The 24,513-nt window shown below is 35.2% G+C and overlaps 1 protein-coding gene across 8 annotated transcripts in view; it reads left to right on the top strand.

The window, feature by feature from the left end:
* Positions 1–24,513, top strand: part of LOC143225239 (uncharacterized) — a 226,555-nt gene that overhangs the window by 139,701 nt on the left and 62,341 nt on the right. Inside the window, exon 2 of one of the 8 annotated variants that reach the window (XM_076454298.1) lies at positions 20,080–20,293. The exons of the other annotated variants lie outside the window; for them this stretch is intronic. The gene's annotated coding sequence lies outside the window, so the exon portion shown is untranslated. The remainder of the gene's footprint in view (positions 1–20,079; positions 20,294–24,513) is intronic. 8 annotated transcript variants of the gene reach the window in all.

Here is a 24,513-nt window from a genome sequence, read left to right as displayed (position 1 = left end):
TAAAATGCGGCAAAAAGTATACAGTTTCATTGGAAACATATTATAATCCCTGATAGCAGTATATAGTTCATATGAGTCATGTAGTTAAGTATTGATGGTAGTGATTTTGTTATTTTTGCATGTGTCCAATTTTACGCGACTTTATTGCTGTCGTTAACATGTTTTAATCGCAATGTCGTACATAGTCTAGAAACGTTTTTTATTGTTTCTTGTTTAAAACTACATGTGTTTCATGGGATTACTTGTTTTATTAATTCACTGAGTTTGGATTATCATTAGTCCTTCTTGAAACTCTTACAAGAATGAAGCGAGTTGTTTGATTGCAAGGAGAACAAACGAAACGCATCGCCACTGAGGCTGTATCTACCGACATTTGCCAGAAAAAGATAAATAAAAATAAAAAAACATCTTTCAGCGTGCTTTACGTGGGATAATAACGAATAAAATTACCTAATTACTTTATTGTTTATAAGTTTACTGAATCCGTTATGTCTGTTTCTTTCTGACTTGAAGAATAGTCTATTGTTTGAGTAGCTTTCTGTTAACAATATTACAGATTTGGGAATATGTTAATATATAACAAAACACGGTTATTTAGTGTTTGTTTTTGCTCCAAAACATAAGTTTGCTTGCAGTTACGAAACAAACAGTTTATTTGTATGTAGGCTTATAAATGTTTGACCATATTTGTTTAATAATATCTATATTATCGGGTTTAGAAATGAATTCTAAAATATTTTACTGAGAAATTCCGATTACAATAGGACAACTGTTTAAAATGAATGAAACCTGTTGAGAAACAAAATACTCAGTTATGTAAGCATTATTTACAAGCAGTAATAATTCCTGTATTTTCATCATCATAGCAAGACGAACTCCTTCACCGAACATGCTCGCCTTTTCAGCCGTCAGGGCGTTATAATGTTCGGTCAATCCCATTATTGGTTGGTAAAAGAGTAGCCTAAGAGTTGGCGGTAGGTTATGATGACTAGCTGCCTTCCTCTAGTCTTACGCTGCTAAATTAGGAATGGCGAGCGCAGATGGGCATCAAATAATATTTTACAAAGTTCAACAAGACAAACAATAACAGGATTGAATTTCAAGATGGCAGAACTGATGACATGTGGGTCGCCGTATATTTGCATCAGTTATATGTTTTACCTTGTGTAGTTCCTGAGGTTTACGATAGCTTTTTCCAATGTTATATTATTTTGGGCTGCATTTCATTATGAGACCCGAGAAAGGAAGAGGAAGGACACAAGACTCTATTTAGGACTAATGAAGATAATTAGTAAAATACATAAAATTCCATTTTTATATTTATCTTCCGCTGAGTCAGAAACAGTTTGTAGGTCTGCTGGGAACTGAAGACTGTATCAGCTGATTTTGACTCGCTGTTTATAAAGTCAATACTTTTTTTATTACTATAATTGAATAAAGATAGCTGTGTTTTCGTACACTGAAATTACACAATAAATTGTTTTCTTCTCTTAGCTACCAGGTAATCTTAGATTAGAAATACATTTATACGTTAAATAAAGAGATATAATATTCCATGATGTCTGCCAAGTGCAAAAATTCATAGAAAAGCCGTTTTTAACCTAAAACTTGATAATTGCTTTCTCTTAATAAAGGGATTAATAACATTGAGAAGTTGAAAACCCCATTAGTTAGCTATCGAAAAGGTGTTTTTAACCCCAAAACTATGTGATTAATTTACTTTTAAATGGAGTAGCAATTAATACTTCTTAGCAGCAATATTATTGAATTGTCCATTTATGTAAGTAGAGCAGAAGTAAAGCGTGGATTGTAATTACTGGTACGAACGAAAATTCACGTGTCGAATTTCGTAGTTTATTTACCGTTAGAAAAGTATAGACCAAAAGTGTTTGGAGGGCTTTCCGCAGGGCAAGGTTATTCAAGCCCTAAATACCAGTTGTTATTACTTCGCTAATGACCACTGCCAAGGATGGACTGACAGAACAAAGAAAGAAACTCTCCATTCTACGTAACGGGCAGTAACACGTCCAACTTGCACGTGCTCATTAAAGCAAATCCAGACCTCTTCAAGTCGTCCTTTACTACTGACACCGTCGTTTTACAGGGAAACTCCTTTGTAAGGGGCTGTTAAGGGGTTATTGACAAATAATGAATTTGTATGAGAAATTCTAGTCCACTTCTCAAACCTCAGTACTTTATGGCCTACATAGTCTGTCCACACCGGACTGATGGGCGGACATTAAGAAGAGGACAGAATTATAAAACAGTTTTCTGTCATGTACTGCACTGACGTAGCGGAACGTTGGTCTGTTCAACTTGGATTTGACTCAGAAATTAAAGCACAATTAACCAAGAAACATTGGACCTGTTACAGCGAATGGTACAGGAAACGGCTACCGGGAGGTGTTTAACACGGTTCCCGGACGCACCATCTTCAGCGGCCCTCGGTAATCACTTCGCCGTTTATTTGTACGGCAGCCATTAACTTCTGGTCAACGATAGCATGACTTCGCTCTCTTCCTTGGATCTACGAGTTTGGCGCTTTTCCAGGCTCGAATTTCGTGCTCTGATGATGCAGAATTACACAACAAATGTACAGAAAAGTGGGAAAATGACGTATAGAGTAGAGCTATGATTCTCTTTGTCACTTTATCCTGTGAAAATACACATTGTTATTTTAATCTTTTAAACAGGTCTCCATTTTAGAATTAAAATAATTCCATGCTAAAAGGATCCGAAATTTTCACTAACTACGTCTTTAGAAGCCCAAAAAGTTTTAGATTTGACCACTGAACACAACTTGAACCAGCTACTAAAGCCGTAGAAGCCCAAACAGGTTTAGATTTCGTTATTGCACATTACATGAACCAGCTACTAAAGCCGTAGAAGCCCAAACAGGTTTAGATTTCGTTATTGCACATTACATGAACCAGATACTAAGACCGTAGAAGTCCAAACAAGTTTAGGTTTCGTTGTTGCACATTACATGAATCCAATACTAAGACCGTAGAAGTCCAAACAGGTTTAGATTTCGTTATTGCACATCACCTGAACCAGATACTATCTAAGGTTATAGATGTATTAGCTGAACCTGTAACTGTTGTATCTCGTATTATAATTTTATTTTCCGTCTCCCTTCATAGCTTTCCAGGCTCGTTAAAGTAGGTTCTGGTTATTAAACTTCATTCACTCTATTTGAATGTGAAATAGCACGTGGACAAACGTAAGTAATCGTTTTACATCTGCTTTGCTCTTTCGTCATAAAACAAACATCCTAAGCTGTTCTCAGCACGTGCCATAATTTATTAACGCTGGGTGTGTTGGCAAAGTAGTTCCATTACTTATAGCTAGTAGATGAAGGAAAGTTTATGGAAAGGATTAAACAACAGACGTTAGACCTATCAGTGATTCTCCAGACGTTTTGCAAGTGCTGTTACTAGCATAGCTCTTTGTTGATTGTCTTATCATTGTGTATTAAGTACAAACAGTTTTAAATCTGTGTGTGGAAATATAATGTTGTGTATCGTACAGCGTTTTGTGTAAGCTCTTAATAGAAGTGTTGGCTTGTTTCGACTGCTGTCTTAAGCTGAATGAACATTATACACAACTGTTTACATGTCGATAACGAACCTTCCTCTCGTGTTTGTTCGTTCTAATCAGAGAAATCGGACTTGTATCTAAACACTTGCGTCTGCTGCATTCATTCCTTATGTCTTACAGTAAGTTTTGCCAGGAATTCCAATCGTAGGAAATTCCATATAAACTGTAGTGTCTGTAGTTAAACGTGTTATTGGCAAGGAAAGAGTTTGTCATTGGAAGTTTACTGTATGAAACGTCATATCTTAATGCGAAATGTTTCTAGGAACGTCTGATAGCTTACGTATTGCAACTAATCATTATTCCAATCTGTTTTGTATAAAAGAGGGAACACTTCAGAAAATTTTTATAACACAAGTATTAATGAGGTAAAAACGTGAATAAAACAATGTTATAACATGTATTAATGAGGAAAACTTTTATGACACAACTATTAATAGTAGAGGAACGTAACTTTTATCGTAACGTTACATACGGCGTACCAAAATGAAGTACAACATCGTAGAATTTAGCAAAGATTTTAGAGACAGTCGAAGCGTGTAACTACAAGTTTAGTCTGAGGTGGTATTTCAATACAGGTGGTATTATTGTTTTCTGTATTCCTCTGTCTATCGGTTCGTGTTTACGTTTTTAACCCGTCAACTAAAATGCCCGCCCACTCCGGATTATAAACCACGTGACTGTAGCACGTTTTTGCAGTTTTCATGGGTGGTATTCAAGTGTTTTATTTAAATAAAGCATATTACCAAACAGACAACAAAACTTGTATGTGTGACAAGCATATCAATACAGTTGCTACGTATATTACTATACTATCTTAATACAACCACAATATGGTATCTAAATTACATTGTTTTATATCATGTTCATTTGTTAAACTGTATTTTCAGAGAAGTAGAGTGTTTTCAACATTGTGTTACCGTTAAAGCTAATTGATCATATGTACGGTAATGTGTGGTTGTATTTCCTCGAACATTAACGTACGTTATGATAGTTTATATTTTAGTCCTTTCATTGAGTCAGACTCACCGTTGCGCCATTCTCAATGTTAAGAACATTTCGTGTATCGGAATATATTTAAACAGTAGAGCGTGATTTTGTTCTAAATGTAATCAGCTGTTCGCTATTTGTTTTGTACCTTCTACATTCTGACGTTGAATACCCACTTCAAGATCTGATTTTGCCATGCTCGTTTACTTATTATTATTGAAAACAAAACTGTGTATTGCAATTTGGGACCTTGACTAGATTATAAGGATGAGGGACAAAATTCTACCATCTGGTTAAACAAAGGCTTAAGAGTTGGCTGTGGATAGCTGATAGCTGTCTTCCTTTAACATCATCTGGTTAAACAAAGGTTTAAGAGTTGGCTGTGGACAGTTGCTAGCTGTCTTCCTTCTAACCTACCTGTTCAGAACTAGACACCCCACGCAGATAGCCCGTGAGTAATTTTGCACAGATATCCGAAAGCGAGCAAACAGATGAAACTTACTATAAAAATAAAAAACAAACCGCTTTTATTGACGAGAAAATTAAAGTTATGTATACATTGTAAAGTTGAAAATGGAATTTTAGCCAGTGATGAGTATAAGATAATATTTTATCTGATTTACAGTTTCTGTCGCGTGAAGAATTTCATTCAAGTTAAAATAAAATTATTCATTAATTATTTTATAAGCGAAGTACAAACTAAGAAGTAAAAGCACATTATGGTAAACGGTTCTCTGGCGTTTCGTCTTTATTGTACGAACTGTATGGGCGTTTAGTGTGTGTAGATAAAAAGCACAGGAAGTTAAACTATCTGAAGAATGAAGAATTTGTAGACTTAGGCTATGAATATTATTTTTAATTAAGCAACAGTATAGTGTGGCTCATGTTGTCTGAAAAGTTGAGATTAACTATTAGAAATTAAAATAATAATATATTGATAAAATGTTGGTACTTGTTATATTTAAGCTTGCATATTAATAAAATGTAGTATCACACGAAGGGCTAACACTGCTTTAAGCACGTCTTACAGAAAACTGTTTAATAAAACAATATATTATTCACATTCTTCATAATTATTGAAATGAATTAATTAGGCACACGTGTTAACTGATGTACAAGCAGAGCAGAAGAAAAAGTGCGACGTGCGTATAAATAACGCGAAATTTCGCGTTACATACGAAAAAAACCTGTAGTGTAAATTCATTTCTTAGTAACAACGTATATTTTAGCTAAAATTGTGTCATTTAGTTCAATTCTTTTGAAATTTCACTATGTATTACAGACGTTTGAACGTCAAGAACTGGATTTCATTTATTTATATATATTTCATGTGTTGTCAGCGCTAACGTCTAATTGTAACAATCTCGATAAAAATACTTGTGGTAAATAGTGAGAAATGGCTTTCAATGTTCTTCACTAATGCCACACGTAAACCTTGGCCATTGTTCAAACCTCGTTTAGGAAACCGCTATTATTTTCTTAATCTGTTCAGCCTTTAATCAGAGGTGGCCTCATGGGGCTCTCTCTAGCAGCACGAGGAACGTAAGGTAAACATACGGACGGCGGCGGCTCAGTTATTCTACAGGTTAGGGCCTCTATAGGCTAGAAATATGTGTTCTTTGCGTTTTGATTTTTGACAAAGAATTATGTGGGCGTCGTATTTGTTTCTTTCAACAAAAAATAACTGTTTAAATTACGTTCTTAATATTTTATGACCTTTAAATATCATTTAAAAACTAGACACTTGGATATTCTATTTACAACTGTGTGTGTGTGTAAAACTAATCGAAAAGACGACAAAAATAATTTGGACAATAATTCCTCGAGAAAGGTTGTTGTTGTTTTTTTACTTTGGTGATTTAAAATTTGAGTTCTTCACCTGATTGGGTCACAGGACCGAAACACGTCACTAAACACGCTCACCCTTTCAGTCGTAGAAGCGTTATAATTCCCGCTTAATTCCACTATTCGTTGGTAATGAGGTAGCAATAAATGGTGTTGACTAGCTGCCTTTCTTCTAGTCTATCACTTCAAAAATAGGGACACTTTGCACAGATAGTCCACAAGTAGCTTTGCACGAACTTAAACAAACAAATGATCTTTAGTATTAATATTCTAGCCCTCTATCAAACATAGTTTGAGGTGTTCCACGTTTATTATGGCCCAGTGTCGTTTTTGTAATGACGACTAGAAATAAATAAATAAATCTGCATTACTCGTTTATAACCAAATTAGGGAAATAGAATAATTAGCTAAGGTCTAGAAACGTCAATAGTGAATGAAACAGGTTTAGCTTTCGTCTTCATTATACAATCCGCACTGAATTGTTCCAAGTATGCCGCAGTAACAGGAAACAGCCAAATGATTTTCTGAAAATTACGTAGAAAGAAAAAAGGGCGAATAATTGAACATTTGTTGTGCACAATTGATACATTTTATAAATAACAAAATTTATTAAATGCTCACAACTGCATGACGAATATAAATGTTTTTCAAAATTACGATTAAAGGGAAATGAAAGGAAATTTCGTGATAAAATGTCGAATATCTGTCTAAAGAAGAAGATGAGCATTCCTTTACGGTTTATCTACTCGGCTTTGTGTATTCATTATTATCAACAGTTGTAATTTTCTACACGTTCTGTAGGAGGTCAGCACAGCCTAATACTTCATGTGATGAAACCATCCGGATGAATGTTGGAATGAAGAAAGTTTTATCCCACATTAAAATAAACTATATCGTAACTCCAGGGATGCAACACACACACCTCTCAACTGGAAACAAAATTTCAACAAATGGATCGTATAAAGCATGTTAGGCTCATGAAGAACTTTTATATATCTGCTAGTTAGAATTTGCCACCGAACACAATGGTGACTTTATAAATGCCCCAAGCTTATTGGTAGATTCACGCTTGAATTAAAAGTGCTTCGCTATTGTTGAGACGAATGTGAGCAACGTACAGATGCCGCCCACTGTAATGTGTGGCGTTCTTCACAATTGAACACAACTTCATTACACGCACCCCATTTCTTGTGACCATCTGAACAAGGCTGAAGTTCCGATTGCTTGTGTCCAGCGACAGCTGGAAATGGAATGTGCACGTGGAGCGTGGTTCCACGCCCGTGATAACATGTCGATACTTCCTTGTACTGTGAAGAAGTGAGGTGTGGATGGTCAGGCCTGGCATGAAAACTACAGGAAGATGAGAGGGTAGGTTGCTTAGTTCGAGACCCACGTTTTTCTAGCGATAGAAGGTTGGAAAGAAGAAGGGCGTTGCTATTCGATCAACCGTGCTTTTACATATACGTTCAGGTATTGAAGATCACCGAACGTATTCGATATTATTTCAGGATTTCACTACGGCCGAATGAGCAGAATTCAACATTCTAGGTTAACACCGAAAGACACGACTGTCCAGTGGACGCCATGAACGTATAGGCAAAGATCGTACATTTAAACCTGCCATCTAATAAGATGAATTATGGCCTGATAAGCAGCCAAACTGCTTGATAGATTGATTTATCAGACGCGGGACGAAGCTTATTAAAGCTCAGAAAGCGTGCAGGTCTGAGAGCTGCTGGCCTGATTGGGTTGACTGGAGCGGAAGAGTTATGAAGCGTTTCCTTAATGTTTACAGCCTTCCGCGCCTCGTGGAGTATTGGAAGGATGCTGCTAGGAAGACGATTTAGTTTAGTCTTATCTACTGTTTGCAAACATATAGAGAGTAGAAGAGTGAATTAGCTGGACCAGAGATATCACCAAGTTCAGATGAAAGAGGAACCGGTAAAGACGAAGGGGGTTGATGGGTGGGGATTAGTTTCTCCTTATTTTTATCGTGTCCTAACTACACGTGCTTTGAGAAGAGAGAGTTAGTAATATGTACATTAGCTGTCCTCGAGATATCATAATGACTGAATAGGATCGAGTCGCAGTAGGTTAAAGATTAAGAGAAGAAATGCAGTGTTGGGAAACTTATAAATAAATAGCTAGTTGTGTACGAAATATAATTTACTGGAACTGAAGGTTAGAAGAAACTGTAGATGAGAGCTGTTAGGGTCTTAATAAAAGTAAAACCTTGCGGTCAAGTAACTTGTCATCTTCAGGTGTACCGCTGAACACAAACAGAATAATACATTTAAAATCTGAACAAGGGGGTCAAGAGAGTTGCAAAACGTTAACTAACCGAATGTTCATTGGATACAGAACTAAAATGGACGGTTCTTTTACATTCATTATTTAATAAAACTTCTCTTATCTTTGAACATTAACACTGGTTTAAAATTAATGCCAGATTGCTCAACATTATAGCTAAAATATGTGTTCATTTAAGCAAGTGCTTATCTTACTTTTTATGTCCCCAATGTTTAAAGTATTATTTTATTTAACATTTAAGAACCGCATTTAGATAAGTAACATGTACATGTCTTTAATAGATCTTAAGTGTCTTAATCAGTAGTCGATTTTTTAAAACATTTCTCATGACCTGTTTTAAAGGATAAACTTGTAGTGACAGGAAAAGAATGATGATTCTTTTTAAAACAAAACTTCCCTTGAAAAAATCTTTGCAATGGATCGCATATCTTCTGATTCTGATGGAAATCGTGAATGTTCGTCGTTCACTAAAGCAAAAAGGCAGAAAATATTTAAAGCGAATTTCAAATGAGGAACTTATCCTTTCTTAATTTTCTTCAGAATTACAAACGGTTTTCAGTAATGAAAACAAAATATTTTCTAACTTCAGTTATTTAATGAGAATCCTGAACTGGCATGGCTAGGTGGTTAGGGCATTGGACTCGTAATCTGAGGGTCGCGGGTTCGAATCTCCGTCACACCAAACGTGCTCACTATTATAGCTGAGGGGGCGTTATAAAGTGACTGTCAGTCCTACTATTCTTTGGTAAAAGAGCAGCACAAGAGATTGCAGTGGGTGGTGATGACTAGCTGTCTTACCTCTAGTCTTACATTGCTAAATTAGGGACGGCTAGCGCAGATAACCCTCGAGTAGCATTGCGCGAAATTCAAAAAACAAACAAACAAACAATCAAAGTTGCCAATCTGGAAGAAAGACTTAGCGTGATCTGTAGGCGTGCACGGAGATGCACGATTGGTGTCGTTTTGTCGCAAAAACGGATTCCGCGCTTTATGGCTTTGGGTGCGCTATAAGAGTGACAGTCAAGTCCTACTGTTAGGACTTACAGAGGCATCCCTAGGGTTGGCGGTAATGATTTGGATTAGTTTTCCTTGGATAATTTAAAAATTGGGAAAGGCTAAGACAAGCAATCTGTTATGTAACTTTGCGCGAAATGTTTTTTTAAAGTGTAATATATTTTTCAGAAAATAACTATGATGATAATAGTCTAAGAACGAATTAAACTGAAGAGGGCGTCCTATTTTGTCAATTTTAAGTAAATGGTACATTTCTGGAAACTTTGACACTATAATTCTAAAATCTACACACAGTACTCGTTCTCTAGTAGTATATTTTTATTTCAATAAAAGCTCGTTATTCTGTTTCCCCCAATAACTTGATTGAATTGCTTCCCTCTTGTACAGCGGTAAGTCTACGGATTCATAACGCTAAAGTCAGAGATTCGATTCCTCTCGATGGACTCAGCATATGGCCCGATGTGGCTTTGCTATAAGAAAACACACACACCTAATTGCATTTTAATTAATTATAAAACGAAAATTAAACTCAAAACTTTTAAACATCTTTTCGAACTTTCTCAGTCTAATGGAGAAACATGATTTCCTCAGTGTGCTTTCAAGGTTATTAGGCTGCTTGTTCTTCTAAAGCTTTTAATTGCGTGAAATGAGGTTAAAACTAAATAGAGGTTAACGTTTTAACAGCAAAAAGCTTTGTCTTGATATTTTCAAACTGCTGGGAAGTGCTAAGGCAGCAAAAACAACGTGACTTTACCACGTGGTTAATGCATGTAGTTTAATCCAGGTGTCAGCTAATAGAATATAATTTGACGTAATCTCCAGCTTTTGTACATGTATCTCTTAAAAACAATCACCGTTACTCATCTCTCCAACTATAGCAAAATTTGAAATAACTTCACTTGGAAATATAAACCAAGAACTAAAACTCAGCAACCTACAGTAATTACCATGGAGACTGTACATTAGATGTTGTATTGCTTAAATCTCAAATTACCGACTTGTTTGCTACTGGTGTAGTCCACATATAACATAATGTTATGTTTTTTTGCACGCCAATTAAAAAGTGACCAAACGTCAGATGGAATCACTCATTTTCTCTGCAACTAACATCGTCAGTAATTAATGGCATTAATTTGCTTATGTATTGTAAACCACAGAACTCCACAGTGTTGCTAACCCCCTCCACAGGGATCGAATCCAGAAACTTGTGGAATAAATTGTTAAATATAATGATCTCTGTGTGTGTGTGCATTGTGTTATTAGGGGATCCTGTGCCGAACAAGTGGACCCACGATCAATTTTATGTAAAAAATATTATACGTAGAGGAGCGAACAACGAAAGAAGGTCAAAACGTTGTTCACTCCTCTACGTAAAATAATTTGTCAACCCAAACGAGCTGTTTTTACATATATATTTTTCTCTACAAGTGGGTTTTCTCGACATCACTGATTCCTGTATAAAAGTTTAAAAACAGAATTTAAAACATCCCCACGGAACCCCACGGTAATTCTGGAGTTTATTCAACAACTTAACAAGATAAAAAATACTGCGTTAATCTACGAAATGCTAAGATCTATGTCTTTGTGTAAACGAATTTTTAATAAATAAAAATAAATGGTAAAAACATATTTTTAAACTTCTGAATAGTGTTCTTTTATATAATAAATTAGGTCATTTCACATGTAAAAACAGATTTTCAACAGTGCATGTTTCGTAACTATATCTTTAACAAATGCCCTGGTTTCGAGACAGAAGCAGGAATACTAATTAATATATGCGACAAATTGTATTCGTTGGTTATGTTATATTCAGAGAAACACCTTTTTCGTCGTGGGTAAAAATGCCTTATATAGAATTTCTTCGAAAAGTCGTAAAGAAACAATTATTTATGGATTCAAAAAGTTATCTTCGTAAATATGTCAGTTACGTTATAAGATAAAAACGTGGAGGAATATCAACGGAACACTTCCTACAAGAAAACACAACACTTTGTAATGTCATAGCGAGAAGATGCTATATAAACAGTGTTATATTCGTGGCGTCATGCATAGAGGAAATTATGTTACATGTGTTGTATAGGTTTCGTCATAGAAAAATTGTCTTTCAACATGGTGTTATGCACTATAAAAGTGTATTATGAAAATGAACTACTTTTCATTATTCGCAGCTTTAACGTGGGTGTTCATAGTCCATTTTGCTATCCATTGGACTATACTTGGCCTCATATTAAAAGGATCTCGCGCAGGCGATAATGGATTCACGTGATAGCCAGACCGTAATCATGAGATGTATTAATGCACTAAACGTTCGATGTTTGGTCGCATGATAATTATATGATGGCTACTCAGTTCTAAGTTTACGAAAGTCTGTGAATTTTTATTATTTGTCAGCTTGTTCATATGTATATCAATAATTATTAAGATTTTATTGAAGATTCTATTGCAAGTCTTAGTTGTCCCCTTATTAAAGTCATAACATTACGACTTTAAGATGACAATGGGTTTTTAATTAAATCTTATTGTTTATTGTGTATCAAGTTCATTATTATTTTATTGCACTGATTTTAATCACCTATCAACAATTAATGTAATTAATAGTATTGAAGCTGTTTACTTCGTTATATGTATTTAATGATATATTTATTACTGTTTCAATCCTGTCAATAAATCATTACACTATTTATGGTACATTTTGTCTAATTGGAAATTTCTTATTCTTAAGCCAACAATTTCTTGGTAAATAATACCATTCGACGATTTTGCGATGTTACAAAAACATTTCAATCTTTTTAAAACTTATTTTTGATGGAGGTGTAACTTCATTACTTCTGTGAACTAAAACGGATAATATGAAAGGAGTACAATTTAATAAGATAATGTCCTGATGTACCGTTTTTGAACATCTTGAAAAGAGATAAGGTTTGTGACAGAAAGGTTCACCATGTGCATGTGGTTAAAGGAACTAGAGTCTCCAAAGCACGCTCTGGGAGTGAATAACAGATTGGAGTGTCTGGACAGGGACAACTTTAACTCTAATCAGCAGCCATCCTTCATCAGTACTAAAGCTGGTCCAGACTTCTTGGCTGATTACGCACACGGTCACTCTTAACCACTGGTCAAGACAGCACGGGTGGTCCAGTGGTATTGTTCTAGATGTATACAAGTCATCGGTCTGTTGTGGAAAGTTCTTGTAATCACTGGTCGACTTTTTCTTTCCTCCATTTCCCTATATGTCTGGTGATAGGCGAGTTATTAAAGATCTGCCGGCCCCAGGAGACAAGGCGGCTGATGAGGCTCTTTGCTATTTGGACCAAATACTGATGGTCATTAGTTATAAATCCATGTTCTATGAAGCTGTTGTTGACACACGTTCCACCCTGAGGCGTATTCAGTCAAACTGGCCGTTGACCACATCGATAACTGTGCTCATTAAATTCTTGACCCCGAGTGTTTGACTCTTATGGAGTCATGCATGCATACAACAGAAAGACTGAAGAGTTTAGATGAACAGACTTGTTACCTGGTCATTAAAGAAAAGTCGAAATGTTGTTTGCCGAAGGGCGATGAACCCATGGAAACCCCTCCAAATGACAGTCATAATTTTCTTCCATCATGCACTAATTACTAGATTAATTTGTTTTATAGTTAGCTGATTGTGTTTCTTATTAATGAGTAGCCAAGACTGATCAAAAGATCATGCTGTCAAGAGTGAGTCTGAAAACTCCAAGTAGAATTTGGTCCTTGTATTCTGTATTTTTTATTTTGCTTCAAATTTATAACGGTGCTTGAGCACGCACTACGTGACCTGCTATGACATTAGCCAGCATAGACCAATAGTGGTTAAAAGACAGTTAAGAATTTGTAAGAACACTGGAGTAATCACAACGTTGAACTGTGTGGTAATCCGTTGTTATAGAGTCTCACTTGTTTATGTGATGGATAATTCCAGAAACTAATAGTCCATATATCTCGCCTCACCGAACGTCTTTAAGGTGCACCTTTTTAACAACGGACTTAAAGCATATAAAGCAGAGCTCTATGTATATATCTATGTATGTGTATTAGTCTAGAAGTGAGAAAGTTATTTTAAGTTAAACATTTTTCTGAATTAAAACAGATGATATTGTTGTCTGTTTAATGTTAATTAGGTGAGTTTCAAATAAATTTTGAATATTTTATTTCAGGTCAAGACCATATTGTTTTGAACTATGGTGAAGATTATAGTAATTTATAAAACCTTCATATTCCTAATCATAATTAAAATGAGCTTTCTCATTCTGACCAGATTTCGTACCTCAAAATTTTATCTTAATCTCTGTTTTTTATCTTTTTTTTCTTTCTTATCCATGCTATGATTCCCTACCTTTTTTCTTTCCTTTTAATCTTAGCAATGATTCCATTCTTAAACTGTTTGCTTATTTGAATCAGTAATTTCGTAACCCAAGGCTTTGCTGTACTTCAACCACAATCCCACATCACAAACATTATTTTTATCTCAAGACTGCTTGATACAAACAATGACTTAGTATCACAAGACAGCTTTTTTACAAACCACGATATCATATATCTAGAAATTGCTTGATATTATAGGGTTAAATATCTCAAGATTTTTACACAAATCACGGTTCCATATCTCAAGATTATATAAAGCAGTATTGAGATATGTTACTATGGTTTGCTTAAAACAAAGCAGAATTCCATATCAGAGTATATTGCCTTGTCTTGACAAAAGTTTCATACCTCAAAACGCTGTTTTCTCTTTTTTACGGTTTCTTACTTGAGGTATATTTATCTTATCCTTGATTTCTTGTCTACTGATTTCTCACGTTTCAGCCGGGATTTCATACATCATGATTTTGTTTTCATTAACATCTCCATATTTTTTTAAATATTACAATCATTAGTTCATTTCTCAAAATGTTCGTATTCCAGTGTTTACTTCTGTTTCATAACGAACAGTATTGAACTGTTAAACGTACTTGCTGTTTTAAGCATGATTCTTCATTTTTAGACGGCCCGGCGTGGCCAGGTGGTTAAGACACTCGACTAGTAATCCGAGGGCTACGGGTTCCAATCCACGTCACACCAAACATGCTCGCCCTTTCATTCGTGAGTGCGTCATATCGTGACGGTCAATCCCAGTATTCTTTGGTAAAAGAGTAGCCCAAGTCTTAAACTGCTAAATTAGGGACGGCTAGCGCAGATAGCCCTCGTGTAGCTTTGTGCGAAATTCAAAACAAACAAACAAACGTAACAAACAAACCAAACCAATCATTTCTAGACCTTTTTGTCAATGGTATAAGAAGTTGTAGTATATATATAAAAGATACGCGATACACTAGAGTATTTGTATGCTGAATATAATACGAGTCTTTCTGTATAGCTCGGCCCGGCATGGCCAAGCATGTTAAGGCGTGCGACTCGTAATCTGAGGGTCGCGGGTTCGCATCTCCGTCGCGCCAAACATGCTCGCCCTTTCAGCCGTGAGGGCGTTATAATGTAACGATCAATCCCACTATTCGTTGGTAAAAGAGTAGCCCAAGAGTCGGCGGTGGGTAGTGATGACTAGGTGCCTTCCCTCTAGTCTTACACTGCTAAATTAGGGACGGCTAGCACAGATAGCCCTCGAGTAGCTTTGTGCGAAATTCAAAAACAAACAAACAAACAAACTTTCTGTATAGCTTAAAATGGATAAATACATATATAATTGTATCTATGTTTATCGAAAGCTTGTTGTTTGAATAGAATCTCAGCTTTTATCAATATACATTTCCTTTAGTTAACCTTAGAATATCACTTTTGTGAATATTTTACTTACGATAGAGTAGCATTTTACGATAGGAAATTCTGGTTCTGTTTGTTTTGCTAATGAGGAAACCAGTAATGTAGGGATTTTTTTTCTCCATGTAAAGTCGAGACGGCTTAGTCTGGTCTGTGGTTATTAGCCTGATCAAATTTCTATTTTCATCCTTATCTTGTTTGGTTCCTTTTTTCAAGTTCAGTAACCAGCTCTACATAGTTTTTGGTGTTTTTTTTTTTATTTAGTGATAAATTATCTTTCTAATACTTGTGCTTCCAGTGCTATAGTGATATGTCTACAAACTTACGGTACAAGAAACCGGATTTCGATACTTGTAGTGGGCAGAGTACAGATCGCCCTTTGTGTAGCTTTGTGTTTATTAACAAACAAATAACAACAACGTAATATTTGTTATTTTTGTTTACTTTTTTTCAGTAGTGAAACGTACATGGGTTACTAGGTTATAAAGTATATTCTACAACTTATAAAATTTTCAGAGAATAATGATAGTAAAATAGGTAGTTAAATATCGTGTAAGCTGTTTTGTCCTGTCAAATGATGATAAAATTAAAGTTACCGCTAGAACTAGGTGGGCTTTAGGCCTATTGAAACAATATGATGATGTATGAAAATAAGAAATCTCTGTTTTGGCAATTTGTCGGTTTTCGACTTTGGGACGCTTTGCTGAAAAGCGGTATAAACATCTTAGATACAACGACTATGCCAGGTGACTCTTCATATCTAGCTTCTGATGAAAAAAAAAATCTAAATTGCTTTTGTGTTGTTTTAATACGGGCGTCCATACCATCTATACATAGAGAGTGCTAGTGCACTATTCGATATATATAAAACCACACTTAAATATATAAAATAGCCAATCTCGTATATTTTAATTTTTCAGGTATTCGAATACTTGCCGTATGTACAATCTTTCAGGAACACATCACTTACTAGTATTTCCAATTTCTTAAAAACTGGTGACTGAAACAACTGGACGTTGTAAACGACCTAACTGTTTATGTATTTGATACGGTAATATCACTGTATTTGAAACGAGTAAATTGTGATTTATATTTTGTAAATATTAACCATATGCTTCAACAGATAATGACTCAACTAGAGTAACAGCTATAATGAATGCATCAATTCATTCTACGTTTCACCGTTATTCAGTCTTTCTTTAAATAATAGTTCATTCTAATAGCCGTCAAATTTGATAATTAACTTGTAAAAGCCTGTAGTCTAAGCGATGTGGAAGAGAGGATCGAAACTTCAATTATCTATTTCCTGCTCCGATTTAAACTAGTTATTCACTCATGCGTTGTGAATGTTTTTTTAAGCACACAGTGGGTTAGAGACGAAAGGGGGTAAAGACTATGTAATATATGTAAACAGGAGAGACCGCATGTGGTGGATGTGATTACTTAAACTCACTTAACCCTGTAGCCTTTCCACTTTAAAAACACCCCAGCAAATTACCACCCATAACCCAACCCATTTCTGCTGGTCCCAGCTTGTGTGATACTACGTATATGCCACGTACGAGTTCGTTTACAATACGAAAGCACGTGGTTTATAAGTTTTGATTGGGAAATAATGTGGCATCATCGCTTTATATAGATAACTTTTCACCTCAGCTCGCCCGTCTCGGCCATTCTGGTGATGTTACAGTGATTGTGGGTTCGAAACAGTCAACCACTTTCGTGTTTTATTTCCTTGTTCACCGGATCCTGTACATATCCAGCTTGCAAGTGGTTGTACACCACAGCTTTATTAGTTTGTTGAACGTAATATACAAAGTATCAACTTTTATAGTTACGTATGTGCTTATTGTACCCAAAAACTGTATGTATTATACATTTTACAGCTTCGATATTTACAGAAGCTTGGTTGTTTTTCCGGTGAATTAATGAGAATGTTGTCATGTGAAGGCTACAATAAAGCATTACTCATTAACTAAACAACGTAAACTGCTTCATCAAATGATGTAGTATCAAAACCCTTATCTCTTTATTTATATATGATTTTGATCGTACTTCTTGTATGTGTATGTACGTGTGTTGGTCCTATAGACTAAAGGCTGTTATTTTAAATGATAATGGGGAATGACGTGGCGTGTGACTGCTTTGCGTGCAGGAGAAACGTTTCTATGCACTTTAAACATCAACGTTTTAAAACGACCTATTCAGCTGTACTATAGTTTCATATTCACGATCCCTTGGACCACAGGTTAATAATTTTGTTTATGATGGGAACAGTAAAACGTATGTCTTTATGTTAATGTAGTTAAAGAGAAAGTTTGGTTTTAGATGGGTGTACCTTCGGTCTGCTGTTTGTTTAATGTGATATTTCCAGGGAACAGTTTCAAATAGTGTAAAGTTTCTGTCATATAAATGGTACACTCGTATCTATATGGTGATCAGACTCTGTACACACACACACACACACACACACACACACACACACACACACGACAACAAAACGTTGTGGATTCAAGTGATGAGATTACCTTTTTGTTGTTTTATGACGGTACGTTATTCTGTACTTACACTTTACTTTCTTTAGTTATAGTATTTTATTAAACTTGTTTTATATCAAATTACACTAGATGTTTAAGCACTGATGTTTTGAAGGCTATCTTTATCTCAAAGATTTGGATTTTGTTAGTTGTGTGTATTTAACAGTGCGGTAGCCTTGATAATAAACGGTTGCTGTAAAACATTTCTTAACCATCATGGTAAGAATCATAAACTGTAAATTCATCCTTACAATAACATTCATGTTTAAACAGGTCAAATTTCAATAGTTAACACTAGCAGTCTGTTTAGACTTATTAAAGTTTTGTCACATTTAACGGTTTAGAAAATTAGAATTATCTGAAATCCATTTCGAGCTTAGAATGTTGGCTTCATAAGTTTTGTGTAACACAAAATTGCATCCGTGTAATTCCGAAATAAAAGACGAACCCTTTGTTGCTGTGGAGAATTTCCACCTGTCTTCAGTAACCCTAGGCAAGTTGAAAAACAAATAACAACAAAACAACAAAAGGCAACTCCTGTAGTGATGATCTGTTATATGAATAGAGTTTGTAGTTATATTTTGCTCGACCACATTAAACTAGTACTTATATGGGAATTAAAGAATATATGGAATTAGTGCTCCTAATGTATTATTTTAAGTTGTTTCGTCGATAGGCTGTTGAGTTTAATGTGTATTTTATTATTTACAATTTCTCTGCTGAATAAGTAATAAGAATAAATTAGTACACGTTATTCAGGTCCTCTGGTGAGTAATTTGCAACTAAACATTTTGCATTTGATAATTATTGTATGAGACTGTTACAGAATGTATCTTATTTTGCTTATGGGCAATATCTGAATTAACTGGCATGACCAGAAACTAATGGTAGACTTTTTGTTCTTATTATACCGTTTCTTTATGTATTAATACTGTTAATAAAAAGCAATTATTTATCAAACCTCTATTTCAGCAATAGTATAAAAGTATAATAATATATAATAGTATAAAAGGACACACGACGGTAAAATTATTCTTATATATTGAACTGACACGTGCAGTGTAGCGTTTTAAAAACATTCCGTTCAATGATGTGAGGTGCAAATGAACAGTGTATTGCTCTAATGTATTTTAGTACTAAATAGGGTAGTAATCATGTCCTAGTTTTTGGAATGGTACTTTTTGTAATACCGATGTATATACTAAATGGGCTGTTTTTTACTCGGGCCTTTGTTTTTAGCACCGTACTTTTGTAACACCAGAGTGTACTGGCGTCGCTCCTAATGTTTAGAATCTAGGGCCCATTTGTTTTAATGACTCTCTCCACTATACAGTAGTGTACTGTCTTTCAATCAGTTAGTAAATAATAAGATAGTATTGCATAAGTGACTCGTAGCATAATTTGTATTGCCTTGACGACAGTAAAACATGCGCATGCTATGAATCACGAGAAGAATTATGCATTCTGTAGGCTACAACACAGTATGACATATGAACTTCACGAGCAAAAAGGAACTATATTTGTTACTTTTAATTTTGATGTTATTTAATCTTAAAAGAGAACACTCTCAGAGACTCTGCGAAAACACATCTGATAGGCTATAAACACTTGGAAATGTTGGCTGGTTATTTAAGAATATTTAAAGGTTTTCTGTATGCATGTATTGACTTTTAGATGTGAATATTTCAAAATAGCAGTAACTGGTAGAAATTTGGTCACGTATTGAAACTGTACATGCTTAGTAAGTTGCAGCCAAATTTCAAGTTGTGGAAAGTTGTTTTAAAAGCTATAATTCATCGTTGGGGTGAGAAATTCTCTGTTGTGATTTGTCATCTATTTGAAGAGTGAAAACATTACAAGTATGATTACAGTAAAACACCGTAGATTAAAGTGTTTACACTGGATTGATTTTTCACAATGAGCATATTAAAACTTTCACTTAGGGTTTTTACTGTTTTATACCATCCAATTTGGACCTTTGCTCATGACAAACTGTATATTTTAGTTTAGGCCGACGTTTTTCTACCTTTTTGATATAAGGAACCGATTCTCTTCTTACCTAAATCTGAGGGTCGCTGGTTTGAATTCCTGTCACTGAACATGCTCATCCTTTCAGCCGCGGGTATGTTGTAATGATACGCTCAGTACCACTGTTCGTTGGTAATAGAGTAGTCCAGTGGATGGATTAACATCATTGTAATATAGATATGGACAAATAGGTTTGTACTTTACATTGTATGCTTAATGCAATAGTATCATTCAATATGCATCATGTAAACTGTTTGAGGGATTTAATATTGTTGGTTTGGTGTTTTATGGCGCAAAGCAACTAGGCTATCTGCGCCATTTAATGTTGTATAAAAATATTTTAAACTTTAATAACTTAGTTTATAATGTTTATAGCATAGGATAAATCTTTTAAGCTTCTAAACACAGCATCAAAATGTATATTGCTTATATTCGCGTTTAAAAAACAATTTAAAATCACTGTCAAATAATTTAACAATAATCATCACGGAAGGGTAAAGGCTACAGTAGAAACCTCTGGAAGGTATTATGGACGAAATGTCTATGATGGGAGTTGAACGAATATCATTAACTACCGTTATTGACGTCGAGTCAACTGCGAAATATCAAGAAGCTTCTGTTAGAACAAACAGAAGCTACACAATTTAAAGTTTTATTACGAGGGAGCTATGTCAATTTTGTCAAGTACGAACTGACCTTCTTTGGACATATGGTTGACGCCTCACGCTAGAAACTGCAAGAATAACTTGCAGTTACTCAATATCAAAATAACATGTATGAAATCGATAAAACTGCCGGAGTATTGTACATATTTAATAGTTAAAGAGGATAAGAAAAGGAGTCAACACTCAGAATATTTGTTGGTCGCTTTATTAATTTATCGTATTTTAATTCAGTTGATTTAAAAAAATACAAAAAAACTTGAATTTTCGTTCATGTTTCCACTAACTTTTCTTAGAAGTTGTAATTCTTGAAGATCCGTTTCCTAATAACTCCACCTTCCCAAAGAGAATCTTTGTTTGTTTTTCCAGATATGCACGCAAATATAAATAGACTATAACTTGCACTATAGCCGTCCATAATTTTGAACTGCTGTACTAGAGGGAAGGCAGCTGGTTAACAACATCTGTCTCCAACTTCAAACTATGGTAATCGAATAGTGAAGTTTGACTGTTACTTTTTAAACTCATCCTCAAGATGTCATACCAACGTAGGTATAGGGATCGTTCCAGTTATAATGCATTTAGGGTTAATATATTCGTTGTTTCAATCTGTGATATATGATGAAGGGAAGAGACGGGTGGAATGTTTTAATTAAGTTATTTTACTTTCTTTACATTAACACGATTTTCATAAACCGATTATATTTGTTTGTTTGTTTTTGAATTTCGCGCAAAGCTACACGAGGGCTATCTGCGCTAGCCGTCCCTAATTTAGCAGTGTAAGACTAGAGGGAAGGCAGCTAGTTATCACCAACCACCGCCATCTCTTGGGCGACTCTTTTACCAACGAATAGTGGGATTGACCGCTGTGTTATAACGCCCCCACGACTGAAAGGGCGAGCATGTTTGCTGTAACGGGGATTCGAACGCCTTAACCCACCTGGCCATGCCGGCCCAACCGATTATATATTGTGTTTTCTAAGTTGTTTTTTTTTTGTCTTTTTAGTGCACAGAAAGGAAGCCATTATTGTATAAAGTGTAGGTTTATGTGTGTTTATATAATATATAATATTGATATGTTCCTTGAACTAATTTAGTTTTTCATCCTGTTCTTTCAACTGCTTTGTTGTAGCCAGCCATCCGTCATCCTATTGTACTGAAAGACTTATGTAAGAACGTGTGTGTAATATTGTCTTGTATCACCGGAAACTAAAACTAATCGAAGTATTTGACTTTGTCGTTTTCCGCTTTTCTTTCTGTATCTCGTTTTTTATCTTAGAGAAATCAGCAGTCACGTTCTGTCATGCTGTTAGCCTAGTCCATTAATTTCTGGGAATTTATTTTCAATAAAAGTTTTATCGAAGGGGTAGCTTGTCATGAAAGCTTTGATATTAGCTTTGCCTTTCCATGCCCTGCTACTGCTAGCATCTTCAAAACTTTATATATAGTTGTGTATATATATATATATACACGCACGCACACACACCCCTACAAATTAAAAATAAAATTAAACTTGGTTGAATAGTTTGCACTTTTTTACAGCCTGAGAAACAGTAACTGCGAAAGAAAGCCTTGGGAATTTATGCGACCGAAGAAAATTATACTAGGTTGTCCTTGGAAATCTGACTTCTCTCTATGTCCAGTTGTGAGCTACCATTGGCGTAGTTGGGCCAATACGTAGGTTCACTAAGACCAGCGGACGCTGGGGATTTATGATAGTAAGTGCGGCGGATATGAAACTATATTTCTTCGTTGTCCCACTGTGCCGGCTGGACGTGATTGTCCGTACACAGTTGGTGGAAAAATCATTGTAACAGCAGCCTCTTTCATAACCACCACATTCTCATACCTCGCGGCACGTGGCTCGAGCTTGGCTAGTGGAATTTCATTTCAACATGTTAGCAAGTATACCAGTGTTAATGTAGCCTCCTGCCCGCAGCCCTGCTGAATTTTGAAAGACTTGAATGGCCTTACATGGTCACTTATCTTTATTCTTGGTACAGTAAAGGGTCAGCATGCTATAGAATAACTAGGGAAGTGTGTATAAATATACTTAACATGCTACTTAAACACTCCAAAACTATAACACTTTGAAGCACTTCTTATGATATGTAATGGCTATCAAGAGCAGCAGGTGGTAAGGACTTCTTGGTAGGATAATTTTGTATTACTATTTTGCTCTTTGTTTTACTGTCTCCTATATCAAACGTTTCTTTATAAACGTTAATCTCACATTTTTGTTGCTAACTAAAAGACTCCCGTTTGTTATCGTTAAGTTTTAACTTCATTTATTCTCATTTGAGTTTTACTAGTATTTGTACTTTGCTTTTTATCTTGGATTAAATCTTTGTTTTTATCAGTTTATTATTATAATTATTATTCAATTTTGTTTTTCCGTTTATTTTTGATTTATGTTCGACACCTTGTTTCAGGCCCTTATATATGAGAAATAGGAGTTTATCAAAACACTTTTGTGAGTGCTATAGCCGTTCATTTTTCAACCTTATATTACTGCACTTTTGTGGGGTCGAAATGGTTCGGTATTCTATTAAACATAGCCTTTTGTCTGACTACAAAAGTAAACGTTGTGCTTTAAATAGCAGGCATATTCCCTCTTAAGACATGAGAGCGAAGAGTTTTTGTTTTGTTGTTTTTTGTAACCTTATTCTGACATCTCTACCAAGAAGCTCACATATTGTTTGCATGTTTTTTAAGCCCCCTGCTATTACAGCGACAAGTCTACAGATTTACAACGCTAAAATCAGGAGTTTGATTCCCCACGGTGGGCTTAACAGATAGATAGCCCGATGTAGTTTTGCTATAAGAAAAAAACATATTTTTTAAAACTACCTCTATATTTTCATGCACAAAACTACTCGATATATACAACTGGCAAAGATGAATTTCATTTTATAGAGTATATGAACTAAAATATTTATTGTTTTTATTTGTGTGTGTTCGTCATCTACAAAATTAAACAAGTTCAATAATTGCTGGCAATTAAGAACATTGTAATTTAAAGCATTAGAACCTGAATGTTTATTTCATATTCAAAGCAACGTAATGCAAACACATCACTCCTATTTATTCTATTTTATTGTATTCATAATAGAGGCTTATTAAACTATAACTAATTTTATCAAAACTAAAAGTTTTATTGCTTATCAGAAGATAAGAAGAGATAAAGTTTATAGGTGAAATGCAAAAGTATGCATTATAGGCTTAGCTTTGAAAGACACTAAAGTGGCTGACGTCAGAATAATCTAATTGCGGAAAAAGAAAACACCTGATACTGTTATCTATTTAGCATAGTTGTACAATAAAGTTTTCCATATGTTTACTAGTAATAGTAACCCGTGATATATTGATGAAGAACCTTAATTGGTGGGTTTGTTCCACGAGGCCAGGTGTGGCGTACTAATTAACGTATTCAATAAAGCTTTGGGTTCAAGGTTCGCGGGTCATTGACACAAATAGTGCCTCACACATTAAACTGTAGGTGCAGTATAAAAACGATGAAATCCTTTACTTGATCGAACGAGAGTAGCCTAAGACTTGGTGGAAGGTGTCGTAGACGAGATGCCTTCCCTCTACTCCATAACTTCAAGATAAGTATCCCCTTTGGTAGGTTTGCGCCACAATTGTGAAACCTTGTGTGTGAACGGACTGAAGTTTTGGTTGAGTAAACTTTGACGTAACTTTATAGATAAAAGAGACCTTATACATTACATGCCTGAGAACAAGCTCAC

This window comes from Tachypleus tridentatus, chromosome 9, assembly GCF_004210375.1.
Source record: "Tachypleus tridentatus isolate NWPU-2018 chromosome 9, ASM421037v1, whole genome shotgun sequence".
Classification (NCBI taxonomy): domain Eukaryota; kingdom Metazoa; phylum Arthropoda; class Merostomata; order Xiphosura; family Limulidae; genus Tachypleus; species Tachypleus tridentatus.
Note: the sequence above shows the minus strand (reverse complement) of the source record. Positions and strands in the feature narration are given on the sequence as shown.